Here is an 18,945-nt window from a genome sequence, read left to right on the forward strand (position 1 = left end):
GGCCCCGTCAGCGCATGCGTACGAAACCTGTTTTGGGGGGGTTCGGATGGAAGCTCCGATGGGACCAGCGAATGTAGGTCATAACGCAGTGTGAAAGCGGCCTTATTCAGACATCAGTGATTTTTCTGGTATGCAAAAAATTGTCAACTTTTCATCAGTGTTTTTTATCAGAGTTTCTTCAGTGTCAGTATTTACCATCTGTGTTTCATCAGTGATTTTCATGTATGGGGAAAAAAAAAAAATTGCAAAGTTTCTCCTATACATACGATGTTAATCACGAACAGCTCATGGATAGCAACATGTGCGGTCAGTGATTTTTCATGTACCCAAAGACCTGTTTGGGTAATTTTGATGCGCGATTTCTGCATACATGAACATGGAACAGACTATATTGGAAAAACACGGATAGAACTTGTTCGTGATTCAAGGAAATCTGAATGAGGCCTAAGTTTTACTCAAGGTATTTATCAAATATTCATGTCCCATATAGGTAAAATAATGGAAGCCCGTCAGCAGGATTTGGCTCCAAAACTAACATCAACCATCAAGGAAAGTTTCAAAAAGATGATGTTCGGTCAGATTTAGCAAATAGAGAAAAATAACTGTATACTGTATTCAACTAGAGTTTAAAAGTCACTGTGGTGGAGATCATCTCCCAAAAAGTCAAGCTGGCCAGTAGGATTTGGCGCATGCGCAGTGCCAAATGAGTGCAAGGCCAGTCCGTCTCCCCTCAGTGTGAACGTGCTTGATGTCACTTGAGACGACTTTAAGATAATTCAGGTTCTTTTTTTATATTTCAATTTTGTGTTTTGTTTTACTGATCCTTACATACGAATCTTTATTGGTGAGGAGTTTAGTTTATGACCATTGGAGAAACTTGAAGTTCATGGGTCCCAAAGCAAAATTGCTAACCAGGTTGATCTGTATCATGGTTCTTTAAAAGTCTTCATTGGTCTCTACATAAGGCTCCAGGACCCAGGGGCGATTGCAACCCCAGCAGCTATCATAGTTATGCCCCTGGTTGTGACCAAGGGCAAAACGATTGTGGTCGCAGGGATCACAACCATGACCGAGCACGGGGGTGCAGGGGACCCGAGGGTCCCAGCCTCAGCTTCAGCTGGATGTGCGTCCGAGGCTGCACATCTAGCTGAAATGCATCCATGTACTGCGATATACACTGCCGGCCAAAGAGAAGCCAGCAGCTTTCATCTGCGTCCCAGTGTCTGAGGACGGTGCATGGCAATGACATCATGCGTTGCACCGATGAAAGCTGCCGGCCACTGTGCACTGGCTACACAGGAGGACGCTGCATGATGTGGGAGCCATGGACGGTGAGGACAATATTGTTGTTTTTTTGCGTAAGACAGAACGGAGAAATATATACCAGGATGGGGACCTATATACCATGAGAGGGACAGTAGATACCAGGAAGGGGACAGTAGGAGGACAGTATATACCAGGAGGGGGACAGTATATACCAGGATGGGCCCAGTAGCAGGACAGTATACACCAGGAGGGGGACAGTAGATACCAGGAGGGTGACAGTAGATACCAGGACGGGCCCAGTATGGGGACATATATATCAGGATGGTGACATATATACCAGGATGGGGACATTTTTACCAGGATGGGGTTATATATATATACCAGGATGTGGGCTAGAATACTGAACATATATACTAGGATGGGGGACATATATACCAGGATAAGGACATATATATCAGGATGGGGGGGGCATATATGCCATGATGGGGGACATATTTACCCGGAAGGAGCCCAGCATGGGGGACATCAGAACAGGAAGGGGACATTACTACATCCTGTAGATTGTGAGCCCTCACGGGCAGGGTCCTCTATCCTCCTGTACCAGTCTGTTTTTGTAATGTTCATGATTGTTGTACTTGTTTTTATGTATACCCTTTTCACTTGTAAAGCGCCATGGAATAAATGGCGCAAAAATAATAATAATAATAATAAAAATAATCGTAATAATAATGGGAGGAACTTCTATGTCTGTATAGGATTTAGATCGTTAAAGGCATACATACATACTGTATATATACATCTGACCAACAAAAGGAAGGGGGCCCAGGTCCAGATTTTGCACCAGGGCCTATCGATCTCTAGTTACACCACTGGTTGTGACTATAAAATCATGGCGATGGTATACTTGTGTACAATTGGCCTCGAGCAAATGTAGAAAAATGTTTTAAAGATGTGCAACTCTGCACGTGTCCCGCTTCATAACTTGTGCAGTGTTGTGAAAGGACACAGTTAATCTGAGGACAGAAAATCAAGGCTCCCTATTGCATAAGTGAAATGTTTCAGGAAGTTGACAGCTTTGGTAAATTTCAAGACAATGGATTTCACGACGATTGCAAGAAAAATCTGCGACAAACTTTTGGTGAGGAATGTAAAACACATTCTTTGTTTAGTAAATAGGCTCTATTAATGGACGATCCCCTTGTGAACTACCCGACCTCAAAAAGAACGGCCATACATAAATTATACCGTAAACCAGATGAACATTCACACTACTAAGTCACAAGAAGATGGCGTTATTGAATATACCATACAAGCCGCTGTATTTCAGATCCGTGTTGTATGGATCCACAATATAGTGCACATATGAACATAATGTATATTTATAAAGATGATAAAACACATTCCATTGAATATAAAACTATATTATGCTTTTCATCAAAGTTCCATTACCAGGTAAGCACACAAAGGTGGCACATGGAGTGTAATAGAGGTCCGTAAGACCTCCATACAGGATTCCTATAAGCCGCCAAGCAGTGTGCATAGGCTCTAAATCTGCACATATACATTATGGCCAACCCTTCCACTTTTTTTTAGGGATCGCCTGGGTCAAAGAAGGCCCTCTGAGAACATCCAGAACCTTGTAAGTCAGAAAGGTATAGATGGGAGTGGACACTGACCATTCCGACCAACATAGTCCTGCCTCTGCGCTAACAGGAATCCGTGCCGAGGAGGAAGGCTGCAACTTATCTGGGCACAGGTTACGTACTGTAAATGTAACAATGTGAAAATAAAAACATGGCGAGCGTGAGGGGATTATCCTTTTAAATATTTAAATTTTATGAGTGGCAACTACCATACAGACAATAAGACAATTGGAACCTCAAACTTTTTTTTTTTTTTTTTTTTTTTATACTGGTTTTCCAGAAGTAAAAAAAAAAAGTTTCTTTGCTCTGCAGAAAACAAAGATTGTGAAAAAAGTAAGGAATTCAAACACAAAGGATGTTAGAAAGTGGCAGAACATGGCACAATACGTTTGGAAATCTAGCAATAGTTATGGCACAGGACATGACAGCTGCCTAAGCTATTCTATATGGCAGCTGATTTCTCTGAAGGTCTCCTCTCCTCTCGGCCTTATTGCTCGATGCTCAACCCATTAAAACACCAGTCGAGAAAAACCACACTACAACCTAATCTTTATTAAGAAGGATCAAAGTAATGATCTTGTATGGTGAGGACAAGGGGATATACAGAGAGGGCAGAGACGTACAGAGAGGGCAGAGACTTATAGAGAGGGCAGATGCGTACAGGAAGGGTAGTGATATACAGAGAGGGCAGAGACATACAGAGGGCAGAGATGTACAGAGAGGGCAGATGCGTACAGGAAGGGTAGTGATATACAGAGAGGGCAGAGACATACAGAGGGCAGAGATGTACAGAGAGGGCAGATGCGTACAGGAAGGGTAGTGATATACAGAGAGGGCAGAGACATACAGAGGGCAGAGATGTACAGAGAGGGCAGAGGCGTACAGAGGGGGCAGAGGCGTACAGAGGGGGCAGAGGCGTACAGAGGGGGCAGAGGTGTACAGAAGGGGTAGAGACATACAGAAAGGGCAGAGGTGTACAGAGGCAGCAGATGCGTACAGAGGGGACAGAGACACAGAGGGGGCAGAGACATGCAGAGACATACACAGAGGGAAGAGACATAAAGAGAGGGAAGAGACATACAGAGAGGGCAGAGACATACAGGGAAAGCAGAGATATACAGAGAGGGCAGAGACATAAAGAGAGGGAAGAGATATACAGAGAAAGCAGAGATATACAGAGAAAGCAGAGACATACAGAGAAGGCAGCTACCTACAGAGAGGGCAAAGACATACAGAGAAAGCAGAGACATACAGAGAAGTCAGAGACATACAGAGAGGGCAAAGACATACAGAGAAAGCAGAGACATACAGAGAAATCAGAGACATACAGAGAAAGCAGAGACATACAGAGAAAGCAGAGACATACAGAGAGAACACAGACATACAGAGAGAACAAAGACATACAGAGAAACCAGAGACATACAGAGAGAACACAGACATACAGAGAGAACAAAGACATACAGAGAGGGCAAAGACATACAGAGAGGGCAGAGACATACAGAGAGAACACAGACATACAGAGAAACCAGAGACATACAGAGAAAGCAGAGACATACAGAGAGAACACAGACATACAGAGAGAACAAAGACATACAGAGAGGGCAAAGACATACAGAGAGGGCAGAGACATACAGAGAGGGCAGAGACATACAGAGAGGGCAGAGACATACAGGGAGGGCAAAGACATACATAGAGGGCAGAGACATACAGAGAGGGCAGAGACATACAGAGAGGGCAGAGACATACAGGGAGGGCAGAGACATACAGGGAGGGCAGAGACATACAGGGAGGGCAGAGACGTACAGAGGGGGCAGAGACATACATAGGGGGCAGAGACAAACAGAGAGGGAAGAGACATACAGAGAGGGAAGAGACATACAGAGAGGGAAGTGATTTACAGAGAGGGAAGAGATATACAGAGAGGGCAGAGACATACAGGGAAAGTAGAGATATGCAGAGAGGGCAGAGACATAAAGAGAGGGCAGAGACATAAAGAGAGGGAAGAGACATACAGAGAATGCAGAGATATACAGAGAAGGCAGAGACATACAGAGAGGGCAAAGACATACAGAGAAGGCAGAGACATACAGAGAAGGCAGAGACATACAGAGAAAGCAGAGACATACAGAGAAGGCAGAGACATACAGAGAGGGCAAAGACATACAGAGAAAGCAGAGACATACAGAGAAACCAGAGACATACAGAGAAAGCAGAGACATACAGAGAAAACAGAGACATACATAGAGAACAAAGACATACAGAGAGGGCAGAGACATACAGGGAGGGCAGAGACGTAACAAGAAAGCAGAGACCTACAGGGAGGGCAGAGACCTACAGGGAGGACAGAGACCTACAGGGAGGACAGAGACCTACAGGGAGGGCAGAGACCTACAGAGAGGGCAGAGACCTACAGGGAGGGCAGAGACCTACAGAGAAGGAAGAGACATACAGGGAGGGCAGAGACCTACAGAGAGGGCAGAGACCTACAGAGAGGGCAGAGATATACCGAGACTGACTCAAAGCTATACCAAGGCTTCACTTGGGGCAAAGGTTCAGTTTGCTGCCCTAGCCACATATCTATTTACCCTGGCTAAGACAAAGTGGCTTGTTGGCCTCCCCCATCACACAGTGCCTGGAGCACAAGTCCCGGGTGCCCTCCTCCCTCTGCTTTGCCTATGAGTTCAGAATAAGTCTAACAATGGCTGCAAAGCCTAAAAAGTTGAAGAAAACAGCAAAAAAAAACCTAGAGATTTTTGTGATTTACTACTGATTGAACAGCATTTATAATCAGCAAAGATCAGTTCATTTATCAAAATGAAAAAAATGAAATGATACTTACTGTATCATGATAATCCTACATGAGCTCTTGAGACATGTTCATGAGTTCAGTGCAGGAGCCTCCAATCTGTCCTGTTCAGGGGCTCGGGGCTGTGACCCCCTTCTCTAAGAGAAAGAGAGCAGGGAAAAAAAAAAGACTCATTGACTGTCTTCTCAAGGGAAGAACTAGATAAACTTCTATGTGAGCATTTGCCAACTTCCTGAAAGATTTAAGTTAATGTTATGTATTTGTAAGGTATGAAAATATTTGCACAACACCCCAACAGTGCTGAACATATGTTGCACAATTCGCAGCGAATGCTAGTGTCTCCTGAACATCACAACGGGCAGGATGAAAAGTGATGCAAATAACACTTCCTAATTTTGAAGAAATGTGGTTTCATAAAATGAAAAATAAAAAAAAATTACTGCAGAGAGAAGAGTTTAACGATGACCCCGATACCTTGGGCAACCAACAGGCAATATGTTTTTCTTTCACAAGAATGGTTAGAATGATGGGCTATTAGCGGACTAAACCCTACAATTACAGATATCACTATTCCTTACCTCTCCTCTGGCTTGATAAATCTGAAGATGAGTGGCCCCAAATATTCAGCTTTGAAAAAAACATAACTAAATCAAAAGAAATGTGGTCTATGATCTCTCAGAGGGTAAAGTTCCCAAAGGCCAACTCTTAGAAAAAGTGTAGGAACCTAGAAAAATGGGAGACCTCCCAAACTCCCGGTAGTGGAAAAATCTCCCAGGCACCACTGAACTTTTTTTTTTTTAAACAAGTATTTCTGGAAGGTTTCCGGTGTCGGATGCCGGGATAGTCCGTTAATATTGTGACTCGTGGTGTGCACTTGTGCTTTGGATGGCGCGTGGGGCAATTTGGTTTCAAGAATGGAGCATGGCCACCAGTGGGAATTTCCAGTAAATTTGCAATTTGTATTTGGGAAATTAAGTGTAGCAACTAAAATGTTCCAAAAAGTAAGCTGCATCATAAAAAGCATCATAGAAAGTCAGCTGAAATGGATGGGTTTACACAGGCTGTAACAGAACCCACGGAATCCTATTATCATATCTAAAATCTGCTGCCAAGTTACAGTTGTCAAAACTGAAAGGGTAACCGGAGACGTTTGTAAAGTTCTCAGACTCCAGCAGACCATAGTGAAGGGCACTGACTTCATAGGAGTAGTTGGAATGCCAAAAATTTGTGTCTTGCCAGTTGGGGTGGACCCACTGCGTCATGGAGCTGGATTTAACGTGGAGGGGTACGACTAAGCGACTACCTGTTTCTTCATTAGAGCTACTGATGGTGTGGTTAGGCTTGTGCTGCAGGTAGTCGCCAGGTGCCACTCCAGGGCAGTCCCCAGTACGGCGAAAGCTGACCCCAAGGATGGTGAATGCAGTTTGACGTGGAGTATCTGATGGAACAGCAGTAACAGACTGGACGGCTGTCAAAGACAGATCGTCTGGCACAGGCAGGGACGGCTGGTACAGGAATGGGTACATAGGACAGGTACTGGTTCAGAATCTTGGGTTCAGATTCACAAGACAGGTTCTGTTGTCAGGAACACAGATTCAGGTACACAGGACGAGTAGTGGACAATAGGGACCTAACAACTAGCAAACGTACAGGCAAACTAAAAAAATAACATATTGTTCAGGCACCTCCCTAAGGGGGAGAATGCCTTTAATACCCAGTTCCTCCATGCCATAAGCTGGAATCACTTCCGGAATAAACGCACTGCCCATTTAAGAGGCGTGCTCCCAAGAGACCTGGGCGGCGAGCGCACTCCCTGGGAGCAGGAAGCCCCGGTAAGGAGAGAATCCACAACAGCGCGGCCAGGATGGTAAACATATCGGCATCACTTCCAGGAGGGTGAGGGGGAATGCAGGGACGCTGGCGTTACATTTTGTATAACTGGTCATGCACATTAAACAAAAGTCTTTCGATCCCTCGGATTTTAGCCGATCTCCCCTGACTGCAGATGTTGAGGGAAAAAGGGAGAAGGTTGATTGTTTGTTACTGTGGGACATATGCCAACGAGAGAGGTTTTGGCAATAGCTTTTAGCCAAGCGTGCAAGTTTATGATGGTATTGGGAGATATTAATTGGCAAGATGAGCGTTCTACCAGCAGTTATCTGGAATGTATGGCCAGCCTAAGGCACAACAACAGGTCCAAGAAATAATAAAATGTTCTAGAAGAATATCCAAAGAACTGCAGGTGACTCTAGCAAAATATATTGTGGTGTTCATAAAGTCATAGCAAGAGATGAACTGGTCCATCCAAAGTTTTTCTTAAAACCTGGCCCAATGAGGTAAAAAATGAACAAAGCAAACAAAAAAACCCCCAACCCTATACCTACCAATCCACTGAAGTTCTTTTATAGCGCTACACAAATTCCCAGCTAGTCTTTTAACTTTATTTTCTCACACGACCGTATTGTCTCCATCCAAACAAATTGTCCATTTATGCTAATCAGACTCTCCACCACAATTTTTCTTGGTGGTGGAGAAAAAAAATATCCACCTTCTCCATTCTGTCAGTCTGTGAAAATAGAAAGTTTTTTAATATCACTGATCCTAGTGTGTATGAAATGAAGCAAAAATATACCAAGAACCAAAAAAATAAATCTTATGTCATGTGAGCTTTTCTAAGACTACATGAATCAGGGATGTCAAACTCAAATACACAGAGGGCCAAAGTTAAAAACTTGATTAAAGTTGTGAGCACCAGATTGTTATCGTTACAGAATAATGGGCCACACATAGTCCTCCATACAGAATAATGGTCCCCACATAGTCCTCCATACAGAATAATGGTCCCCACATAGCCTTCCATCCAGAATAATGGACCCTACATAGTCCTCCATACAGAATAATGGTCCCCACATAGCCTTCCATCCAGAATAATGGACCCTACATAGTCCTCCATACAGAATAATGGTCCCCACATAGCCCTCCATACAGAATAATGGGCCCCACATAGCCCTCCATACAGAATAATGGGCTCCACATAGTCCTCCATACAGAATAATGGGCCCCACATAGCCCTCCATACAGAATAATGGGCCCCACGTAGCCCTCAAAACTGTATAATGGTCCCCCACATAGCCCTCCATAAAGAATAATGGTCCCCACATAGCCCTCCATACAGAATAACATGCCTCACATAGTCCTCCATACAGAATAATGGGCCCCACATAGCCCTCCATACAGAATAATGGGCCCCACATAGCACTCCATACAGAATAATGGGCCCCACATAGCACTCCATACAGAATAATGGGCCCCACATAGCCCTCCATACAGAATAATGGGCCCCACATAGCCCTCCATACAGAATAATGGGCCCCACATAGTCCTCCATACAGAATAATGGGCCCCACATAGTCCTCCATACAGAATAATGGGCCCCACATAGTCCTCCATACAGAATAATGGCCCCACATAGCCCTCCATACAGAATAATGGGCCCCACATAGTCCTCCATACAGAATAATGGGCCCCACATAGCCCTCCATACAGAATAATGGGCCCCACATAGCCCTCCATACAGAATAATGGGCTCCACATAGCCCTCCATACAGAATAATGGGCTCCACATAGCCCTCCATACAGAATAATGGGCTCCACATAGCCCTCCATACAGAATAATGGGCCCCACATAGCCCTCCATACAGAGTAATGGGCCCCACATAGCCCTCCATACAGAGTAATGGGCCCCACATAGCCCTCCATACAGAATAATGGGCCCCACATAGTCCTCCATACAGAATAATGGGCCCCACATAGCCCTCCATACAGAATAATGGACCCCACATAGCCCTCCATACAGAATAATGGGCCCCACATAGCCCTCCATACAGAATAATGGGCCCCACATAGCCCTCCATACAGAATAATGGACCCCACATAGCCCTCCATACAGTATAATGGGCCCCACATAGCTCTCCATACAGAATAATGGGCCCCACATAATAGCCCTCCATACAGAATAATGGCTCCACATAGCCCTCCATATAGAATAATGGGCCCCACATAGTCCTCCATACAGAATAATGGGCCCCACATAGCACTCCATAAGGAATAATGGACCCCACATAGCCCTCCATACAGAATAATGGGCCCCACATAGCCCTCCATAAGGAATAATGGGCCCCACATAGCCCTCTATAAGGAATAATGGACCCCACATAGCCCTTCATAAGGAATAATGGACCCCACATAGCCCTCCATACAGAATAATGGACCCCACATAGCCCTCCATACAGAATAATGGGCCCCACATAGCCCTCCATACAGAATAATGGGCCCCACATAGCCCTCCATAAGGAATAATGGACCCCACATAACCCTCCATACAGAATAATGGGCCCCACATAGCCCTCCATACAGAATAATGGGCCCCACATAGCCCTCCATAAGGAATAATGGACCCCACATAGCCCTTCATAAGGAATAATGGACCCCACATAGCCCTCCATAAGGAATAATGGACCCCACATAGCCCTCTATAAGGAATAATGGGCCCCACATAGCCCTCTATAAGGAATAATGGACCCCACATAGCCCTTCATAAGGAATAATGGACCCCACATAGCCCTCCATAAGGAATAATGGGCCCCACATAGCCCTCTATAAGGAATAATGGGCCCCACATAGCCCTCCATAAGGAATAATGGACCCCACATAGCCCTCTATAAGGAATAATGGACCCCACATAGCCCTTCATAAGGAATAATGGACCCCACATAGCCCTCCATAAGGAATAATGGACCCCACATAGCCCTCTATAAGGAATAATGGACCCCACATAGCCCTCCTTAAGGAATAATGGACCCCACATAGCCCTCTATAAGGAATAATGGGCTCCACATAGCCCTCCTTAAGGAATAATGGACCCCACATAGCCCTCCATACAGAATAATGGACCCCACATAGCCCTCCATACAGAATAATGGGCCCCACATAGCCCTCCATACAGAATAATGGGCCCCACATAGCCCTCCATAAGGAATAATGGACCCCACATAGCCCTCCATACAGAATAATGGACCCCACATAGCCCTCCATACAGAATAATGGGCCCCACATAGCCCTCCATAAGGAAAAATGGACCCCACATAGCCCTTCATAAGGAATAATGGACCCCACATAGCCCTCCATAAGGAATAATGGACCCCACATAGCCCTCCATAAGGAATAATGGACCCCACATAGCCCTCCATACAGAATAATGGGCCCCACATAGCCCTCCATAAGGAATAATGGACCCCATATAGCCCTCCATAAGGAATAATGGACCCCACATAGCCCTCCATACAGAATAATGGGCCCCACATAGCCCTCCATAAGGAATAATGGACCCCACATAGCCCTTCATAAGGAATAATGGACCCCACATAGCCCTCCATAAGGAATAATGGACCCCACATAGCCCTCCATACAGAATAATGGGCCCCACATAGCCCTCCATAAGGAATAATGGACCCCATATAGCCCTTCATAAGGAATAATGGACCCCACATAGCCCTCCATAAGGAATAATGGACCCCACATAGCCCTCCATACAGAATAATGGGCCCCACATAGCCCTCCATAAGGAATAATGGACCCCACATAGCCCTCCATACAGAATAATGGACCCCACATAGCCCTCCATAAGGAATAATGGACCCCACATAGCCCTCCATACAGAATAATGGGCCCCACATAGCCCTCCATACAGAATAATGGGTGCCTGGTATTACATTCTAAATAAAATCAGCCTGCAGGCCAGAATTTGACATAAAGGAATCATGGATTAATATCCCCAAAATGTTATTTTGTATCCAAACCTTCAATAAAAAATAAAAACAAAAAAAAAGAACACAAAGTAAGAAAAGTGTTCTAGTAATAAACTCCGATAACCTTTTTGCATCGTCTACCAGCCGCTCAGTGACCTCTCCTATTTCCGTGCCCCTGGAAACCCTTATATATACAGTAAGTAGCTTAAATTACCTTTTTTTTTATTTTATACAAGCTGCAACAATTCCCCCACACCCTTTCCCGACAAACGGTTGATGTGTCACTATGCCAAATGAAATAATAAAGAAAAGAAAAAAAAAAGTGTCAGTTTTGCAGTTAAATTGTGAAATATCTTTATAGCTATTGTCCCAGTTAGGAAAGCACAACAAAGAACGTTTCCTGTTCCTGCGCCCGTACCTAAGAATTAGCAGCATTTCTCCGTGCTCTACATACTTTGAGAATCACTGATAGAAAAATAATTGCTTCTACACCCTTCAAAAATCAAAATTGGTATTAGAAGAAGAAAAAAAAAAAAACTTTCTTGATAAAGAAGCTGAACAAAAGGTTCCTTGCGCGGCGCCGGTGTGACAGCAGGAGTGCGCGCCGTGATTTAGCTGCGACTTAACAGTCCGAGCTCCTATTAATAGTAATAATATTTAGTATTTATATACCGTCTCTCGTTTACTAAAGCACTTTGCAATTACGCTTCATGGGCATTAATGGAGCTCCCCCTAGATTTATGACAGCGAGCGTCTACAGCTTTGGGCTGAATGGCAAATACTTATGTAATAAACAAGGTAAGTGACCTGCCCAAATGTACGGGGAACTGTATGTCTCCATTCAGGTGAATCACTACAGAAGCTTCTCACAGACAACACCCTCCCAGACAAACTAACAATACAAACAGTCACCGAGGCAGAGCAGTTTTAAAGGGGAAAGTAATATTATATACAGTACAGACCAAAAGTTTGGACACACATTCTCATTCAAACAGTTTTCTTTATTTTCATGATTCACATTGAAGGCATCAAAACTATGAATTAACACATGCGGAATGAAATACTTAAAAAAAGTGTGAAACAACTGAAAATATGTCTTATATTCTAGGTTCTTCACAGTAGCCACCTTTTGCTGTGATTACTGCTTTGCACACTCTTGGCATTCTTTTGATGAGCTTCAAGAAGTAGTCACCGGAAATGGTTTTCCAACAGTCTTGAAGGAGTTCCCAGAGATGCTTAGCTCTTGTTGGCCCTTTTGCCTTCACTCTGCGGTCTAGCTCACCCCAAACCATCTCGATTGGGTTCAGGTCTGGTGACTGTGGAAGCCAGGTCATCTGGCGTAGCACCCCATCACTCTCCTTCTTAGTCACATAGCCCTTACACAGCCTGGAGGTGTGATTGGGGTCATTGTCCTGTTAAAAAATAAATGATGGTCCAACTAAACGCAAACTGGATGGAATAGCACGCCGCTGCAAGATGCTGTGGTAGACATGCTGGTTCAGTATGCCTTCAATTTTGAATAAATCCCCAACAGTGTCGCCAGCAAAGCCCCCCCACACCATCACACCTCCTCCTCCATGCTTCACGGTGGGAACCAGCCATGTAGAGTCCATCCGTTCACCTTTTCTACAAAGACACGGTGGTTGGATCCAAAGATCTCAAATTTGGACTCATCAGACCAAAGCACAGATTTCCACTGGTCTAATGTCCATTCCTTGTGTTCTTTAGCCAAAACAAGTCTCTTCTGCTTGTTCCTGTCCTTAGCAGTGGTTTCCTAGCAGCTATTATACCATGAAGGCTGCTGCACAAAGTCTCCTCTTAACAGTTGTTCTAGAGATGAGAAGGTGTGTCCAAACTTTTAGCGCTGCGTAAAAAGAAGTGACATGTCACTTCTTCCGTGCGCTTTGCCGGCAGCTCCTGCTCTGTCTATGGGAGGAGCTGCAGGCAGAGCGCATGGAATCGGCTTCACTACGGACATTTCTGCAGCGATTTAAAGCGCACATGTGCTCTTCAGATCGCTGCAGAAATTTCTGCAGTGAACTGTACGCAACGTGCGCGCATAGCATTAGGCTATGTGCCTACAGGAGATTAAACCTGCGGATTTATCTGCGGAAAATCCACAGATTTTCTGGATTTTACAGATAAATCCGCAGGTTTCAGCATGTACAGACACTCCCCATGTTATCCTAAGGGACATGGGTAGTGCTGTGTCCATGCTGCAGATATGTGCGGCTGCGGAATATGCTGCGGATGTCCCGCAGCTGCACGTAATTGCATGTCATTTATTTTTGCGGAATTACCTGCGGAAACCCCGGCCCTCCACTATGGAGATAGGGTCGGGACTTCCGCAGGTAAGCCGCATGAATATCCGCAAAGTTACCGCAGCTATTTTGCTGTACTATCGCAGCTAAAAATAGCTGCAGATTTCGGGGAGCAGCTGTGGGAAACCTGCGGACATACCTGCGGATGTATCCACAGGTACAAACTCCCGTGAGCACATAGCCTAAGGCGGGCTTTGCACATTGCGACATCGCAAGCCGATGCTGCGATGTCGCACGCGATAGTCCCCGTCCCCGTCGCAGGTAAGATATCGTGTGATAGCTGGCATAGCGAAAATTATCGCTACACTAGCTTCACATGCACTCACCTGCCCTGCGACCGTCGCTCTGGCCGGCGACCCGCCTCCTTCCTAAGGGGGCGGGTCGTGCGGCGTCAGAGCGACGTCACACGGCAGGCGGCCAATAGCAGCGGAGGGGCGGAGATGAGCAGGATGTAAACATCCCGCCCACCTCCTTCCTTTCGCATATCCTACGGAAGCCGCGGTGACGCCGGTAGATGTTCCTCGCTCCTGCGACTTCACACACAGCGATGTGTGCTGCCGCAGGAGCGAGGAACAACATTGGACCGTCGCGTCAGGGTAATTATGGATTACGCCGACGCTGCATCGATGATACAATTACGACGATTTTGCGCTCGTTAATCGTATCATCTAGGCTTTACACACTACGATATCGCATGCGATGCCGGATGTGCGTCACTTTCAATTTGACCCTACCGACATCGCACCTGCAATGTCGTAGTGTGCAAAGCCCGCCTAAGGCCCTGTGCACTCACTGCGTTTTTTGACGCGTTTTTTGCTGCAGACAAGGTATGGTTTTTGTTCATAACCTTGCTGCAGTCCTTCTCCAGTAAAATCTATGGAAAAACCAAAATGCTGTGCGCACAATACGTTTTTTTTTCCCTACAGGTTTTGCTGAAGAATTTCTGCAGGAAAAAAGAAGCAGCATGTCACTTCTTTTCTGCAGGTACCTGCGTTTTTCCAATAGATAATGGTAAAAAACCACAGGGACCAACCCTTGACAAAACTGCGGCAAAAACGCAACAAACCACGGCAAAAATTTGGGTGCAGTTTTTGCCGCGGGTGTGGAATTCTGACAGAGGGTGCAGATTTTTCTTAAGAAAATCAAATTTCCCAGTACGCACAGACCCTAAGGCCACTTTCACATTGCGTTTCTCTCCCCGTTCAGTGGTCGTGTCGGGGCATTTGTCTGAATTCCCCACAAAACAGGTTTCGGACGCATGCGCTGACGGGGCCACTGACTATAATGGTGCATATGGAGTCACCGTGTGCTCTGCCGTGCACCATTTTCGGGTGTACATGCTTTCTTGAGGCGGATATCCAAACGTAGTAGACTGCACCTTGGTGTCCATTGTCTCCAGTAAGCGTATATGCCTGAAAATGGTGCACGACAGAACACACAGTCACTCCGTGTGCACCATTATAGTCAGTGGCACCGTCAGCACATGCGTACAGAACCCGTTTTGCAGGGAATTTAGACAGAAACCCCGACGGGACCAGTGAACGCAGGTCAGGACGCAATGTGACAGGGGCCTAAGGCTATGTGCGCATGCTGCAGATTTGGTGCAGAAATTTTCTGCATGAAATCTACAATTTCTGCCAGAAAAACGCACCAAAAACCACATGTGCTTTCGGTGCTTTTTTTTTTTTTTGTCCATGCGGTTTTTATGAAGTCAATGGCTTGAGGGGCTAAAAGACACAGGAAAAAAATCCTCCAACAATTGACATGCTGCTGATTTTTTTCTGCACCAAAATTTGCAAGGAAAATAAAAGCAACATGTGCACCACACTTCAGAAGTCTCAGACTTTGCTGGCTTTAGGATAGGTATGCAGATTTTGGTGAAGATTTCTCAAAAAAACGCATCAAAATCTGCATAAAAAAAAGCGCACCGGGAGCACATATCTTTAACAGAGACTGTCAGATTAATTTTGTAATGAAAAGTAAAGACCCGGCTGTAGTGGTGCTGTAATACTGATTAAATTCATATATTTGGTTAAGAAATTTGCTTTGTTCTTCTTTAATCATCATTTGACATTTTCTGCTAATTAGATTTCAGTGCACAGAAGCCGGACTGTGCATTGGGTCTTTTCCTCCCTGTCTGTGATTCCCCAGTCTCTCCGCCTGCCTCCGGTCTGTAAATGACAGGTCACAGATGAGACTTCAAACAGAGGAGGCCAGCCATTCACAGACCGGAGTCAGGAGGAGAAGCTGGGGAATCACAGCCAGGAGGCAGGCGGAGGACCCGGGGAATCACAGACAGGAGGCAGGCAGAGAACACAGGGAATCACAGCCAGGAGGCAGGCGGAAGACCCGGGGAATCACAGACAGGAGACAGGCAAAGGAGATGGGGAATCACAGACTGGAGGCAGGCAGAGGAGCCAGGGAATCAGACAGGAGGCAGGCGGAAGAGCAGGGAAATCAGACAGGAGGCAGGCGGAGGAGCTGAGGAATCACAGTCAGGAGGCAGACGAAGTTGATGGGGAATCACAGACAGGAGGCAGACGAAGTTGATGGGGAATCACAGACAGGAGGCAGACAAAGAAGATGGGGAATCACAGACAGAAGGCAGGTGGAGGAGCCAGGGAATCACAGACAGGAGGCAGACATAGGAACCGAGGAATCACAGGCAGGAGGCAGGCGGAGGAGCCGGGGAATCACAGACAGGAGGCAGGCGGAGGAGCTGGAGAATCACAGACAGGAGGCAGGCGGAGGAGCTAGGGAATCACAGATCGGGAGGAGAAGACTCATTGTTTAGTTTGGCCCTTGTGCACCAAAATCTAAGCAGCAGAAAATTTCAAATGATGATTAAAGAAGAACAACATAGAGGATTTCTTCACCCAAGATATCAATTTAATCAGTATTACAGCACCACTATGGTTAGGTCTTTACTTTAAATTACAAAATCATTCTGACAGGTTCTCTTTAAAGCATCGTGGTCAAAACAAAATAGACTTGCCTGATCACTGAAAGATCAGATTAGTGCTGCCTGATAAAATGTAAAAGAGGCCTAGACACTCAAAGACATTTGCTGCTGCATCCTAGTAAGTGTTTATTTCACCTCTGGATTTACATACACTGCTATATAATGTCAAAACATTAGATGTGGAATCTGTCATGGGTGTGTCACGGTTGACAGACAGTCATGTGGTGTCTGGCTGTGGAAGGTCGCATATTTGGCTACACAAACTGCTCCTTGACATTCTATTCTTCCTGCTGTCGTGTAAATGATATTAAATGTATCTTCTCTGTTTGGGGTTTATCCCTTTACTTTTAGGACCCTGTGGATATCCTCATCTTTCAGCTGCTAATCATCATCACTTCCCGTTGTGTCCTTAAATACTCACATTTTCCCTGGGTGTTTGCTGGTGATAGGGTTATATTCCTATTCAGGCCTTGGTTGCAAGCAGTCGACTTGTAATTATGTGAAGAAACATTGTCGTTTGTTGTGGTTACTCTCCTTGAGTCATCTTTGAGAAAAGTTATTAGTTCACTCCCCCTGTTTGTGCTCACTTGTCTTCTTTAGAGCTTAGTGGGGTTGACTATGCGCTCATCCCATCCGTTCCTTACCTAGGGCCTAGTTCAGGGTCAGCTGGGGTCAGGTATCATGCTTGGCACATAGGTGCAGAACCTATCTAGGGTAGTCAGGGGAGGTAGTGGAAGGTTTTGTCAAGGGGTCACCATCTCCTCCTTCCCTAGACACAGGGTCTCCCTTCCCTTTCCTGTCGCCGAATGCGTGGTACTTTCCCATACCTAGCGTGAGAGAATTCCTAATGTTGGATTGAAAGTTTATGCCTCAATGGGTAACCTTTTGAGCAAAAAAAAACCCCAAAGGCCCCCATGTGCATTAGATAGCTGTTGGCCAAATAAGCCTTCAACCGACAGCTATCTCAGCCATTTTCTTGGCCGAATGTTCCTGTGTTCTTTATAAGAGGAGGCTGGCATGAGAACATAAGGATTGACCATTGGACTTCCACTGTGCTGATCATTCTCCCCCCACCCCCAGCAGATGAGATGTCAGTAGGCTCCTATTCACACTGAACTGTCTTCTGATTCCTCTGATTTCATCCATCTTTAGTGTAACGTGTATAAGGGCCTCATTTATCAAGACAGTCTACCAGAAAAGCTAATCAATCAATCATTCCCAGAGCAGCTTTCACCTGCTCAGAGTGTGTCGCCCAGGGAAGGGGGTACTCGGTCCCGGGCGGTTGCAAATGGGAATGTAACTCTAGTGGCCGTTGCCCGGTTCCGTGCTCTGGGCCCCTTTTGTAAGGGGAGATATTTACAGGGGAGATAAGAGTTATAGTCATGTGATGTAACGGGGATAATAACAGAGACCACCCCAGGTTGTCTTTAACAGTCTCCACTCACTTGGACCCAGGGATTGCTGGTTCAGGTCCCAGGAGTATTAGTGCCAATGTAGTGACCCAGGTTGCTCTGTCCACGGCACTCTCTGTTGGTTAGGACCCCGTAGCGTGGAGTGTTTGGGGCTCGACTGTCCCTTTTGGGGTACAGTCTCCTTCTCCATACGGCGGGCAGTGCGGACCCTGTCGGGGGGTAAGTGTCCGAACCCCGATCCTAGTTTACTGTTGATGCCCCCGGATTATTTGGTTCGGTGAAGTCCGTGAAGGTGTCCTCACTGGGCAGGTATTTATCAAGCCGTGTAAAACTGGCGCCTGATCTAGGGCCCTGTGCCCCGTTCGTGCTCCGGTCCCAGCGGTATCTCCGGTACCCGTCCTGGCGACCTTTCTCCTGTGCCCCCGGGGTCACTGTTGCACGGAACTAACTCAGGCACGTCCGCACACCTCTCCTGTGTGCCACACACTCTAGACTCTCTACTGACTGCTGACCTCTCCCCCCAGGCTGGCTAATGCCAGGGACTCATTCCCATGGCGACCATCCCCTTACATGGTTAATCCTCTATGCTCGGTGTGGAGTGGAGAACTAGGATTTTGGTTATGCTTTGGTGGTATTGGCACTGGTACTCCAGGTCCCAAGGGGTAGGTCCTGAATCCCCAAGAGGATGCAGTTCCCTGTAGTGCCCTGAATGTCTCAGGGGCGCTACA

The 18,945-nt window shown here is 46.0% G+C and overlaps 1 protein-coding gene across 1 annotated transcript in view; it reads right to left on the reverse strand.

Annotated features, from left to right (window-relative positions):
- Nucleotides 1–18,945, reverse strand: part of BAZ2B (bromodomain adjacent to zinc finger domain 2B) — a 475,838-nt gene that overhangs the window by 218,601 nt on the left and 238,292 nt on the right. The window contains exon 3 of the mRNA XM_075319681.1: nucleotides 5,749–5,852. The gene's annotated coding sequence lies outside the window, so the exon portion shown is untranslated. The remainder of the gene's footprint in view (nucleotides 1–5,748; nucleotides 5,853–18,945) is intronic.

This window comes from Anomaloglossus baeobatrachus, chromosome 7 (assembly GCF_048569485.1).
Source record: "Anomaloglossus baeobatrachus isolate aAnoBae1 chromosome 7, aAnoBae1.hap1, whole genome shotgun sequence".
Taxonomy (NCBI): domain Eukaryota; kingdom Metazoa; phylum Chordata; class Amphibia; order Anura; family Aromobatidae; genus Anomaloglossus; species Anomaloglossus baeobatrachus.